At 44.8% G+C, this 13,075-nt stretch overlaps 1 protein-coding gene across 1 annotated transcript in view; it reads left to right on the forward strand.

The window, feature by feature from the left end:
• The first annotated feature begins 12,936 nt into the window (after positions 1-12,936).
• LOC126260141 (dipeptidyl peptidase 1-like) overlaps positions 12,937-13,075 on the forward strand; it is a 63,267-nt gene continuing 63,128 nt past the window's right edge. Inside the window, exon 1 of the mRNA XM_049957396.1 lies at positions 12,937-13,063. The gene's annotated coding sequence lies outside the window, so the exon portion shown is untranslated. The remainder of the gene's footprint in view (positions 13,064-13,075) is intronic.

The raw sequence follows: 13,075 nt of genomic DNA on the forward strand, positions 1-13,075 counted from the left end.
TCCATGGGCGAAGGTTCCCGAGCCTGTGTGTCCTTGATTCGATTCCGGCGCGAAGCAAAGGGCCTGGAATGGTTGTGAGCGTCCGATCTAAGCTTTTTCTGGCAAACACTTTGAACATGTCCTTTCTTATTACAGAAAAAGCAAATAGCCTGGCGTAACGGGCAATTCTCACGCGAATGTCTAGTTGCACACCGCGGGCATGATTTCACTGCATTTGCTTGCTTTCGCGGGACACGTGGCGGTGCGGACGTGCGCGAGGGCAGGTTAGCGTTCCGTGCAGCGGGCCCGGCGGGCCGGTTAATGTGACACACGGCTGGCGAAGTTGCAAATGATTCCTGAGCAAAGTCAAGTGTGTCTTGCCTATCCAACATGTCTATCACTTGTTGAAGGGAGGGATTAACTAGTTTCAAAATCTGTTCCCGTATGCGAACATCAGAAACGTTCTGTGCTATTGCATCACGCACCATAGTATCTGAATAAGGGAGTCCACAGTCACATTCAAATGCACAATCCCTAGTAAGTCCTTGCAAAGTTGCAACCCACTCCCTATTAGTCTGACCGGCCGTACGTTTTGTACGAAAGAACGTATACCTTTTTGCAACGACATTAACAGTTTCTTTGAAATAGGCATCTAACGCTGACAAAATTTCTTCGTAGGACAGAGTCGCTACGTCGCGTCGGGGAAACAATTTCACTATCACACGGTAGGTGGACACACCTACACACGAAAGCAAAAACGGCTGCCGCTCATTACCTTGAATTCTGTAGGCGGCGAGATGAAATCCAAATTGTCGGGACCATTCGGTCCAGCTTTCGTCGTCTGGACGAAAAGCACGGAACGGCGGTGCAATTGCGTGTTGTGGCTGCGGTAGCAATGAAGCGGCGGCGGCCGCATCGGTTTGCAGCGCACGTTGACCCTGGACGAGCTGTCCAAGGGCATCCAATAAGGCCTGCGTCTGCTGATTCTGCAAGCGATAAAATTCGGACAGTACATCTGGAGAATGTGGCGAAGCAATGACACAAGCAAATTAGTGCAAAGTAGAAAGAACACGTTTACACTCGTCGCCAAACTGTTGTGGAGTAACAAGCTAGCTACGCCACACTGAGAAGTAGCCGAAAGGCACGCGTACACACACGCCGACTGGCGTTAAGTCTGAAACAGGATACGTGATGAAAGCTATAATGAAAAGAACGGAGCTTCTCGTATACTTAACTTTAATTTCTTGTTGTACAGTGCTCTTGATAATACAAGTGAGACTCTCTCCAGATATGGTTAACTGCGCCTTGCTAGGTCGTAGCCATGGACTTAGCTGAAGGCTATTCTAACTGTCTCTCGGCAAATGAGAGAAAGGCTTTGTACGTGTAGTCGCTAGCAATGTCGTCCGTACAACTGGGGCGAGTGCTAGTACGTCTCTCGAGACCTGCCTTGTGGTGGCGCTCGGTCTGCGATCCTGACAGTGGCGACACGCGGGTCCGACATGTACTAATGGACCGCGGCCGATTTAAGCTACCACCTAGCAAGTGTGGTGTCTGGCGGTGACACCACAAACAGCATAGCAAGACGCCTTTGTTTTTATACTGACAATGATAAACGAAGTTTGTGTGTTAGTTGTTCACAAAATTAAGTCGCCTCAAATACATACTTTCTAAAGGAGGGGAAAAAACGGCGCACCCACCACAAAGGAGTTATGCAAATTTGTCACAAATTGATATTTATACAGGTTTGGATGGGAAATGCAAAGCTGTAAGCTTTAGCGGCCAATGGCGCGACGATGCAGGGCTGATTCATCTCGCAGCTGCCAAGGATAGTAAACACGGGAAATGTCGATACTAGCCCATAAAGTGTTTGCGAATTTCATTCCGTGTTTTCACTTAGACAGCGCGTGAACAGTATACGCAGGTGTCGGCATTTGAGAGGGGATATTTAGTTGGGCTCAAAGAAGCCGGTTGGAGCAATCGGCGAATCGTTCGAAAGTTGAATAGGAGCGATACGACTATTCGACGATGTTGGCAGGAATGAGTGAACAATGGCCGAACACAGTGTCAGGAAGGAAGCGGTCGTCCTAGAGAACCGACAGAACATGAGGACTGAGCAACAGTCAAAGAGACACTCAGGGCCCCGGACTCATTATCATCGATCCGACGTGTAACTAGTGAACCACAAGGACCATTAACAGGAAGCTCACAGAAAGGGGTCTGAGCTATACTACGATTGACCTCTTTACGGCAAAGTGCCCCTTTCTAATGTGTCTGGCACATTTGGCCTGGAATCTTATTGACTAGAGTAGAATTGTCTTCATTGATGAATCCCGCTTTGAACGAGCCGCAAGAAATGTCTGGAGACGCCTGGAGACCTGTGGGATGCCAATCTGAGTGTCGCCAGCCATACGGTCCGACGACCAGGAGTGATTGTCTGGGATGCCATTTCACTTCATAGAAGGACCTCCTTGGTTGACATCCGCGGCATCCTTATAGCACAGCGGTAGGTCGACGACATTCAACGGTGCGTTCGTTGCCCTTCATGGCAAGCCAACCAGGACTACCATTTCTGCTATATAATGCCCGCCCGCATACAGCGAGAGTTTCTACCGCTTATCTCTGTGCTTGCCAAAAGCTACGTTGGGCAGCAAGGTCGTTGGATCTCTCTCTAATTTAGAACATTTGAGCATTATGGACAGGGACCTTCAACCAGCTCGGGATTTTGATGATCTAACGTGCCAATTGGACAGAATTTGGCACGAATTCCTCAGGAGGACATCCATCAACTACGAGTCAATGCCAAGCCGAATAACTACTACATAAGGACCAACGCGTTACTGACTTGCTCAATTTACAAAACACCTGTTTTTGAATGAATCATCAAATTTTTGTAAAATTGCAACATTTGTTTATTTGCACACGTACACATCTACGGATTTCCTACACATTCTTACAATTCCTTCGTGTTGCGTCGTTTATTTGTCATGGAGTGTGTTATGGTGTCAGGATGGTTCCTATAGCTGTTGACATAGCAAAGTGTCAGGAAGACGTCTCAGAATGGTGGGCTGGGGGGGGGGGGGGTGAGGGCCAAGGAAAAGTTCCTCGGCGGTCGTGGAATCAGTCATGCAGTGCTATGAACTGAATATTTTACTGAGCAAGTACTCCTACACCCGCTAAAGGCGACATCTTGATGTGCGTTGGTAAGTGGCGGTGTGGCTCCCCTCGGCAAAACACGCAGCGTCGCATGGCGGCGACCAGTGCGAGGATACCAGGGAGGAAGGCGGTCGACGGTTTTTTCGTTTTCTTCGCCTTTTTGTTTGGGACAGTCTCAAGAAATACTATGACCGCATTCATCTCGCTACCCAAAGGAAGCGATGAGCCAAGACTGGTTGCTCTCTTGCATCCTGCGTCTGCTTGCTCTTGCTTTTCGTTGCTCCCTATTACGATGACCAAATACTGGACGGTAGTGTGTAAGAGGCCCAAATGAAAGCTGCATGTTGACTACGATCAACCTCAACTACTCGAATTTATTACCTGACTGTCATTCAACCTCCACGAGCTACAATGAAAACGGCAGCCCGGAAGTTAAGAGTGAGACTACGTGCTCTACACGTCATCCGCCATATATTGAGATCTATCTGCATTCGATTTCGAAGGCAGAACGCTGGCTTATCTGGTTACAAACTGGGACGCCTGCTAGGGAAGCTATTGGCGCAACAATAAAATGGATCTGTTCGCTGCAATCCTGGATATCCACAAGAGTTATGGATTTGAGAATCTGCTGATAGAGGCTCGCCTTGGTAAACAAAACAACGAATTATTAATACTGTATTGCTCCCTAGTTATTTATGTGAATTCTTGGTGTCTGTTCCTTCGGACATGTTAGAAAGAATAGACACCAAGCGTTCGTATAGGTGATTCGCCTCGATGGGCAATGAATCCACAACCTTCTTTGTAGATGCACGTTTACGTTCGACCTCCAGCAGGAATCTAAAAAACTAGCGAGCATGGAGGAAATTGAAGGGGACTGTGGATAGGTGGCGCTAGGTTGGAAGGTGGGTCAGCCAAGGAGGGTGCCGGGATAGCGCCTGCATTTGTGGTAAACACTGTGGTGTCCGGAGACCGCAGTGGTTAACGCAACTGCTTAATAAGTAGTAGATCCCGGGTTAGACGCCTGGTCCGGCACACTCTTCCATACCAAGTCCCGTCGCAGCTGATATCATTCGTTCCTTCCCTTTCCTTTCCTTGTATCCCTCCCCCCCTTCACCCCCTCCCACTTCCATTTACATAATCAGTGGTTATTGTTTGTAAAACATATTTTCCAACAAGAAATGTTGCAAAACAGCGAAAGAATTATATTGTTATAAACAGTGAAGAACTATTAATAACTAGGAAATTCAAGGAAAAAAGTAATTGTATGTAAAATCGAGGCATGGAAAAACGAAGATATGACTATTGAATAAAAATCGCTCTCTTTTCGCTTGTCATTCAGTTCTTTGTTCGCAAAACTGTCAACTACTTCCTATCACTGAATTTTTTTCCACCTCTCGGTTTGTATATTCATTGGAATAAACATCCCATATCACCCTACGATGTTCAATTTCAGTTTGTATCAAACGGCACGTTCTGGAAACACTCTTGTCGTCGCCACGTTGTTAAACTGTGCGCACATGCTTCAAGCCAACACGATGGTTGCCCCACTCCTTGGTCGTCAGGTATATTCCTTCGTGCCTTCCTGATTTCTGGTGATCAGATGAATGTGGCAACCAAGTGCGTAACCTGCTACTGAAAATCAGTGCGTAAGAAGCCTTAGAGTACAGTCAATTTCGTTGGCAAGACGCGGGGGGTAGCCGCGACGTCTGAGGCGCCTTGTCACGGTCCGCGCGGCTCCCCCCGTCGGAGGTCCGAGTCCTCCCTCGGGCATGGGTGTAGTTTAAGTTAGATTAAATAGTGTGTAAGCTTAGGGTTCAAAATGGCTCTGAGCACTATGGGAATTAACTTCTGAGGTCATCAGTCCCCTAGAACTTAGAACTACTTAAACCTAACTAAGGACAACACACACATCCATGCCCGAGGCAGGAGTCGAAACTGCGACCGTATCGGTCGCGCGGTTCCATACTGTAGCGCCTAGAACCGCTCGGCCACGAAGGCCGGCTAAGCTTAGGGACCGATGACCTCAGCAGTTTGGTCCCAAAACACATTACCACAAATTTCCAATTTTTTCCTTGGCGAGGTCTGGGATGCCTCAAATGTCAGTGTGAAAGTAACGGTAAGACATTCGGCCAAATCCTATTTTATTCAAGCTTGTTTAAGTGTTTCGTGGTAATTTATGAAATTACGAAGCCGCTGCATTAGCAATCGACATTTAACTCCCCATCCTTAAACAATTCACTACAGAACTGGCTGATGAAGTTATACTTTACGTACCATATTCTTCGCAGTTGTGAATTCTGTCACTTGAAGTAAAGAAAATTTAAACGGAAGTTTCAGCAACAGTTGCGAGAGACAGTATTTAAATTCCACTAGGCTCAAATGTTAAATTTTGCGTACACTGAGGTGATAAAAGTCACGGGATACCTCGTAATATTGTGTCGGACCTTCTTTCGTCCTGCGTAGTGCAGCGTCTCGATATGGCAGGGACTCAACAAGTCGCTGACGTCCCCCGCAGATATACTGAGCCATGCTGCCTTTACAGCCGTCCATAACTGCGAAGGTGTTCTTCTGCACGAACTGGCCTGTCGATTATGTCGCATAATTGTTCAGAGGAATACATATCGGGCGATCTGCGTGGCCAAATCGTTCGCTCGAATTGTCCAGAGTGTTCTGACATGGCACAGTGTCATGCATAAAAATTTTATCGTTGTTTGGGAACACGAGGTCCATGAATGGCTGCAAATGGTCTCCAAGTAGCCGAACATGAGCATTTCCAGTCCACGATCTGTTCAGTTGGACCAGAAGACCAGACCATTCCATGTAAACACAGCCCATACCGTTATGGGACCACCACCAGTTTGCACAGAGCCTTGTTGACAACTTTTGTTTTTGGTTTTGTGGGGTCCGCGCCACACTCGAACCCACACTCGAGCCCTACCATTTGGTCTTACCAAGTGAAATCGGGACTCACCTGATCAGGCTACGGTTTTCCAGTCGTCTAGCGTCCAACCGATCTTGTCACAAAACAAGGACAGGGCCTGCAGATGATCTCGTGCTATTAGCAAAGGTACTCGTTTTGGTCGTCTGCTGCCATGACCCATTAACGCCAAATTTCGCCGCACTGTTCTAACGGATACGTGCGTCGTACGTCCCATATTGATCTCTTCAATTATCTGATGCAGTGTTGCTTGTCTGTTTACATTAACAACCATACTCAAATGCCGATGCTTTTGGTCGTTAAGTGTGGTGAGAGGTAATGTACCATCGGTGGGGAGAGGTAATCCATGGAATTTGGTATTCTCGGCACACTCTTGACACTGTAGATCTCGGAATATCGAATTTCCTAACGATTTCCGAAATGGAATGTCCCATACATCTAACTCCAAATACCATTCCGCGTTCAAAGTCTGTTAATTCCCGTCGTGCTGCCATAATCACGTGGGAAACTTTTTCACATGAATCAAATGAGCACACATGATAGCCCAGTCTGTGCAGTGCACTTTTATATCGTGTGGACGAGTTACTACCGCCATATGTATATGTGTGCCTATCGCTGTCCCCTGACTTCTGTCACCTCAGTGTGCTTCACCAGACTTTTCTCGGAAGGTGATAATGTAATGTCTTTCGATATTATGTTTGTGTTCGAACGTAAAGTTGTTGCTCCTAGTCGTTGACTCTGTACCAAAAAACTGCGAAAAAAAAGGTTCAAATGGCTCTGAGCACTATGGGACTTAACACCTGAGGTCATCAGTCCCCTAGAACTTACTTAAACCTAACTAACCTAAGGAGATCACACACATCTATGCCCGAGGCAGGATTCGAACCTGCGACCGTAGCGTTCGCGCGGTTCCAGGTTGAAGCGCCTAGAGCCGCTCGGCCACTGCGGCCGGCAAACTACGTCAAATAACAAGCAAATAGGTAGTGGACCTAACCTTGAAAGGTTACTACTGTGCTTGAAAATTGGATTACCAGTGACAGTGAATCCGCATAAGCCCTGAGTTGAAAACTATGTCCTCTCATATACAAAATTCAGACCCAAGAACTAATTTTAGTAACGCCATCTGACTGGAAGAGTTTATAGAAAATTACCTACGCAGTGAACACATACTTTATGAATGTAATGATTTATAGTGGTTATAGAAAGAAAATTGGCTCCAAGTAAGTATGAGCAGTCATACGAAATATCTCAAGCGTAAAAGCATTTGAGCAAGGTGGCTTATAGCCATACGCAGTGCAATGGGAATTTATACCATGAGACACCAAATAAGCACACTTTCTGCAGTTCAAGCACTGAGTCTCTGCGTAAATTCATGTAATCTTTATCAATAAGCTGAGTAAGTCTCAACGATACGAATGTTACTTGTGCTTGGAGAACACACGTCACAGATAGACAAAGTGTAAGATACATCTACGTCTACATCTACATGGTTACTCTGCAATTCACACTTAAGTGCCTGGCAGAGGGTTCATCGAACCATTTTCATACTACTTCTCTACCATCCCACGCACCTTGCAAATTTGTGCGTCAGTCTGTCGATTCGATCTGTTGTTCTGCCATTCATGAACAACATGCTAAGGGGTACTTTCCAACAGGATACCACTCACCCAAATACTGCTCTTGTAATCCAACATGCTCTGCATCTACATCTACATCTGCATCTACATGGTTACTCTGCAATTTACACTTGTGTGCCTGGCAGAGGGTTCATCGAACCATTTTCGTACTGCTTCTCTACCATTCCACTCTCGAATGGCGCGTGGGAAAAAGTAACACCTAAAACTTTCCGTCCGAGCTCTGATTTCTCTTATTTTATTATGATGATCATTTCTCCCTACGTAGGTGGGCGTCAAAAAAAAATTTCACATTCGGAAGAGAAAGTTGGTGATTGAAATTTCTCGCCGCAAAGAAAACTGCCTTTGTTTCAGTGACTGCCACCCCAACTCGCGTATCATATCAGTGACATCCTCACCCCTATTGCGCGATAACACGAAACGAGCTGCCCTTCTTTGCACTTTTTCGATGTCCTCCGTCTATCCTACCTGGTAAGAATCCCTCACAGCGCAGCAATATTCCAGCAGAGGACGGACAAGTGTAATATAGGCTGTCTCTTTTGTGGGTTTGTCGCATCTTTTGTTCTGCCAAAAAAGCGCAGTCTTTGTTTCGCCTTCCCCACAATATTATCTATGTGGTCTTTCCAATTTAAGTTGCTCGTAATTGTAATTCCTACGTATTTAGTCGTATTGACAGCCCTTGATTTGTGCGATTTATCCTATACCCAAAGTTTATCGGATTTCTTTTAGTACCCATGTGGATGACCTCGCACTTTTCTTTGATTCGTGCCAATTGCCACCTTTCGCACCATACAGAAATTTTCTCTAGATCATTTTGCAATTGGAATTGATCGTCTGACGATTTTACTAGACGGTAAATTACAGCGTTATCTGCAAACAATCTAAGGGGGCTGCTCAGATTATCACCTAGAGCAATGGTTTCCAACAGGTGGTCCGCGGACCCCCAGGAGTCCGCGAGCTATGCCAGAGGGGTCCGCAAGATGCTATTAGAATAAAAAATATATTAAATATATTTCGTACGATAAGGATACTTGTTATAATAAACACCCAAATTTGAACGCAAAGATTTTGAGCAATAATCAAAAATGATGGCTAAATTGAGAAAGGTTTAAGCTCAATATTTTTTCAATAATGAATATGTCAATGTTTTTTCTAAGTACCAGAAATAGAAAACGCACAAAAAGATTGTTAATTAGGCTATTTTAGGTACTTGATGCTGTGATATGGCAAGTTACCAAACGCGCTCGATGAGGCGGTCCTCGAGAAAATTTTGTTGGGAACCCCTGACCTAGATCATTTATGTAAATCAGGAACAGCAGAGGGCCTATGACACTACCTTACGGAACGCCAGATATCACTTCTGTTCTACTCGATGATTTACCGTCCATCACCTCGAACTGTGACCTCTCTGAGAGGAAATCACGAATCCAGTCACACAACTGAGACGATACTCCATGTGCACGCATTTTGATTAATAGTTGCTTGTGAGGAACGGTATCAAAAGCCTTCTGGCAATCTAGGAATATGGAATCGATCTGAGATCCCTTGTCGACAGCACTCACTACTTCATGGGAAGCTGTGTTGCACAAGAACTATGTTTTCTGAATCCGTGTTGGTTATGTATCAATAAGTCATTTTCTTCAAGTGATTCATAATGTTCGAGTACAGTATATGCTCCAAAATCCTACTGAAAATTGAGGTCAGTGATATGGGTCTGTAATTTAATGGGTTATTCCTATTTCCTTTCTTGAACATTGGTGTGACCTGTGCTACTTCGCAGTCTTTAGGAACACACCTTCCGTCAAGTGAGCGGTTGTATATGATTGCTAATTCTTTCACCTCATTGTCGGAGCTGAATCGCTTTCCGGCCAAATGTTCTTTTAACCTAGGGAACAGGTGAGAGTTACTGGGCGCCGAGTCAGGGCTATAGGGTGGGTGGGTGATTATGTTCCACTGAAACTGTTGCAGAAGAGCAACGATTTTCCGAGCCATGTGTGGGTATCGTTGTCATGGAGAATGTGTACGCCCTTGCTCAACATTCCTCTTCTCCGGTTCTGAATTACCCGTCTGAGATTTTTCAGAGTCTCACAGTATCTGTCAGCGTTAATTGTGGTCCCAGCGATTCAGCTCCGATGACGAGGTGAAGGAAGAGGTTCATAACTTTCTAAACAGCATGGTGGCGAGCTGGTATGACATGGGCATACAAAAACTGCCACGGCGTCTACAAAAATGCATCGACAGAAATGGTGATTATGTCGAAAAATAGCTAAATTGTCAAGCTGTAAAGTGATGTAAACGATTGTAGAAATAAACAGGTCTATGTAGTTATAAAAAAATAGGAGAACTTACTTTTGGGATTACCCGGGTACAATGTATTCATGAACGTGCAAGTCATTAGCGTTTCAATCCAACCCAACAGAGTAGGAAGGATCAACGTTGTCTTCGTTCTGCATACAGTGAGCTGACAGAAGTCATGGGATACCTCCTAACGTCGTGTCGGGGCTCCTTTTGCCAGGCGTACTGCAGCAACTCGACGTGGCATCGACTCAACAAGTCGTTAGAACTCCCACGCAAAAATATTGACCCATGCGACCTCTACAGCCATCAAGAATTGCGAAAATGTTGGCGATGTAGGACTCGATTATATCCCATAAGTGTTCGATGGGATTCATCTCGGGCTATTACGTGGCCAGATCATATGCTCGAATTGTCCAGAAAGTTCTTCAAAACAATCGCGAACCACTGTGGCCAGGTTACGTGGCGTATTGTTGTTCACAATAATTCCATCGTTGTTTGGGAACATGAAGTCCACGAATTGGTGAAAACGGCCTCAAAGCAGCCGAACACAACCATTTTCAGTCAATTGTCGGTTTAGTTGGACTACAGGATCTGGTCCATTCCATGTAAACAAAGCCCACTCCATTCTGGAGCCACCATAAGCTTGCACAGTGCCTTGTTGACTACTTGGGTCCATGGCTTCGTGGGGTCTGCGCCACAGTGGAATCCTACCATCAGTTTTTACCAACTGAAACAGGTACTCATGTGACGAGGGCTCGGTTTTCCAGTCGACTGTGGTGCAACCGATACTGTCAGGAGAGCCGCTGCAGGCGATGTCGTGCTGTTAGCGAAGGCACTAGCGTCAGTCGTTTGCTTTCAGACCATAGCCCGTAAACGCCAAAATTTCGCCGCACTGTCCTAACGGATACACTCGTCGTACGTCCCACACTGATTTCTGCGGTTATTTGACCCGGTGTTGCTTGTATGTTAGCTCTGACAACATTACGAAACGCCGCTGCTCTAGGACGTTAAGTGATCCGTGGTGATAGACGTGATAGGTAAAGCTAGAAATTTAGTATTCTCGGCAAGCTCTTGACAGTGTGGATCGCTGAATATTGAATTCGCTAACGATTTCCGAAATGAAATTTTCCATGCGTCTAGCTGCAACTACCACACTACGATCAAAATCTGTTAATTCCCATAATCACATCGGAAACCTTTTCACATGAATTACCTGAGTCTAAATGACAGCTCCGCCAATGCGCTGCCCTTTTGCACCTTGTGTATGCGATGCTGCCGCCACCTGCACACGTGCATATCGCTATCCTATGACTTTTCTCACCTCAATGTACAAGGGAAGATTACGCACCGAGTTTCTCATTCATTCTCGCATTTGAACGGAGTTCGTTTCTGAGAAGATCGTGATATCCCTCCCGTGAGAAGTAGGGAGGCCCTTACGCATCCTCCTGATAGTTCTACATGTAATTTCCACATTTTTGGAGCTGTGAAGAAAGACATCTGTGGCTGTCGATTTGGTCCGGACGGAGAGGTGGTAGCTTGGGTACAGACCTGGTTCCGCAGGCAACCGCAAACATTTTTCCATGAAGGTATTGAACGCCTTGTTTCGCAGTGGGATAAATGCATCAACAGTTATGGCAATTACTTTTGAATAAAAAATATATTAAATATATTTCGTATGATAAGGATACTTGTTATACTAAACACCCAAATTTGAACGCAAAGATTTTGAGCAATAATCAAAAATGATGACTAAATTGAGAAAGGTTTAAGCTCAATATTTTTTCAATAATGAATATGTCAATGTTTTTTCTAAGTACCAGAAATAGAAAACGCATAAAAAGATTGTTAATTTGGCTATTTTAGGTAAGAATTACTTATTTATTCTGTCTCGTTTCGTTCGACTGATTCTTATACCAAAGTACTCGGAAAATATCCCTGAATAACCTCTGAGATTTTGTCGACAGATTTCGGCTTCACCATGTATAAATGCGAGCGATGAGTACACGATTTGACAATTTTTGTCTTATATCATGACCAAACATTCTGTGCAATAGTTATCTTTAGTTGTCAAGGTTTGGCTTCCTCCATGCTAGCGTTTATTGAGAATATTACCTAATGACTGTCTAATAAGCCGAAAAATGGTTAGTAATAAACAAATGTTAGTGGAACAAGGCGCAGTTTCGCAATATTGTTAAGGCTTTCGTGGCCACTTGTTGACAAACTGCCTATTGGCTTCTGTCTCGGGCTCTTCGGCCGACGTTCATCTAATGATTTTACTGACGTTTCGCCAGCACGAGTGGCTGGCATTGTCAAAGCTTCACCCTCCATGGAGAGTGAAGCTTTGACAATGCCAACCACTCGTGCTGGCGAAACGTCAGTAAAATCATTAGATGAACGTCGGCCGAAGAACCCGAGACAGAAGCCTATAGGCAGTTTGTCAAGGCGCAGTTTGTTTACTTTTCACCCTTTAAATTTGAGATTTATTCTGCCAAGTAACGGCGAATCCATTACGACACGAAAAATGTTTTGACCAAATATGAAGTCAAGGTATCCAAATGAAAAAATAAGTTTTTTGTGTATATGCAGAGAAAACAATATCAGGTTGGGAGACTATCACTAGTAAACTATACAGTGATAATAATCGCATTATCAGTTAGAGAAAAGTGGAAGAGGAAGAAGAAGACGAAGAAATAAATACAAATTCGTGTACTGTGTCGAGTATTTTTAGGGCTCTGGGAAGATAAAAATCTCAAGAAAAAATTATTGTTTAAATTAGATTGCCTGAAGTAAATAGCTTTGCCTGTTCACTTTTTGCCCAACGTGGAACAGTTTCTGAGTCAGCCTAAACGGTGCGCGTTTACTCGTCTTTCATTGATAACGGTAAGTGCACCACATCATCAGGGTTCGGTAAGTAAGTAGTCCCTCGATATAGAACAAAGTGAAAACAATATCTGACATTACTCTATCTGGACGATAGCCATCAATATGTCAACCGATGTTATCAGTCTGTGGGTATAAAGCCAGCCTTACAGAACTGGCCATCATCGACGTCAGGCACGAGGTAAGTGTACCA

Source organism: Schistocerca nitens, chromosome 1, assembly GCF_023898315.1.
Source record: "Schistocerca nitens isolate TAMUIC-IGC-003100 chromosome 1, iqSchNite1.1, whole genome shotgun sequence".
NCBI classification, from domain to species: domain Eukaryota; kingdom Metazoa; phylum Arthropoda; class Insecta; order Orthoptera; family Acrididae; genus Schistocerca; species Schistocerca nitens.